This window comes from Haplochromis burtoni, unplaced genomic scaffold, assembly GCF_018398535.1.
Source record: "Haplochromis burtoni strain Fernald_Lab_line unplaced genomic scaffold, NCSU_Asbu1 Contig_73, whole genome shotgun sequence".
NCBI lineage: Eukaryota > Metazoa > Chordata > Actinopteri > Cichliformes > Cichlidae > Haplochromis > Haplochromis burtoni.
In genome coordinates this window covers 1,674,150-1,675,157 of record NW_024582434.1, presented here as the reverse complement: position 1 = coordinate 1,675,157, position 1,008 = coordinate 1,674,150, and the positions used below count along the sequence as shown (strand labels likewise).

The window sequence follows — 1,008 nt, the reverse complement described above, 5'->3', positions numbered from 1 at the left end:
TTTCGCGCATGCGGGGTACCGATCGGGTTTCCGGTACGGATCGGGTAGTGACAGACTCCACCTTTCACAGTTTTACTGCTTCACCCCCTTCCCTCTGCTTCCTGAAATATGGACACTTGCTGTCCAGTACAAAGGGTACAAAAGTAAAATTATTTTCCAAATTAAATAAATAATGTGCCACTTTTTTTTTTTTACCTCAAACATCGATCTTAAGTTACAATGTGTATTAAACCTCCCAAAAACGTAGCACCTAAACTTACAGCTAACGTCATCATTCATTTTCCAAACAGCGTGTCACCTGATCAACCGTCAACGCCCACGTTCAAGCAAGAACGTTCACACGTTGACGGCGACCACTACGTCCAAGGTTGTCAGCACAGGTAAAACGTGTTTGCCCCTTTTTGTAGTCACATTTACATATATAATTCAAAACTCAAAGCTTAATGTACACAGTATATCATGTGGGTAAATGTAGCGGGCCTAGCGAGTTTTCTTGGCTAGGTTTGTTTTAAAGCGAAGATGTAAAGATTAGCGACTTTGTTCAGAACTCTGACCTTTTTTTTTCTTTTAAAGCACGCTAGCTAGCTAGTTAAATCTCAAGTTAAGGGCCTTAACCGTTAAGCTATTTTCTTTTTGAACGTAAAGAATTTTCTGTATCTATTGTTAAAGATAAAGCGCTAAAATTCTTTTCTAAAGAAAAAAAATAATGTTAGCAATTAGCAAAATTGCATTTTAGCAGTTAGCCCACGCTTGGCCTATCTATAAATACTTGAGTTATATTTTGCAAGGAGAAAGAATGGAGCGATTTATTGAAATTTCCAATCCAACTTTATTTATAAAGCACTTTAAAATAGCCAGCACAGGACAAAAGTGCTGTGCAGTAAATAAGTTAAGAACAATAGATAAAACAAAAGAGCAAAAATTAAAACACATAATACATAAAGTTAAAAAGCCCTATATTTTTTATCTCTTTAGAGTGTTTAAGGCAACAAATAGTTTGTACCACCA

At 36.2% G+C, this 1,008-nt stretch overlaps 1 protein-coding gene across 2 annotated transcripts in view; it reads left to right on the top strand.

Annotated features, from left to right (window-relative positions):
• Positions 1–35: 35 nt before the first annotated feature.
• Positions 36–1,008, top strand: part of adad1 (adenosine deaminase domain containing 1 (testis-specific)) — a 26,253-nt gene continuing 25,280 nt past the window's right edge. Inside the window, exons 1-2 of one of the 2 annotated variants that reach the window (XM_014334142.2) lie at positions 36–135; positions 291–461. The gene's annotated coding sequence lies outside the window, so the exon portion shown is untranslated. The remainder of the gene's footprint in view (positions 136–290; positions 462–1,008) is intronic. The other variant, XM_005924077.3, reaches the window with a different exon arrangement.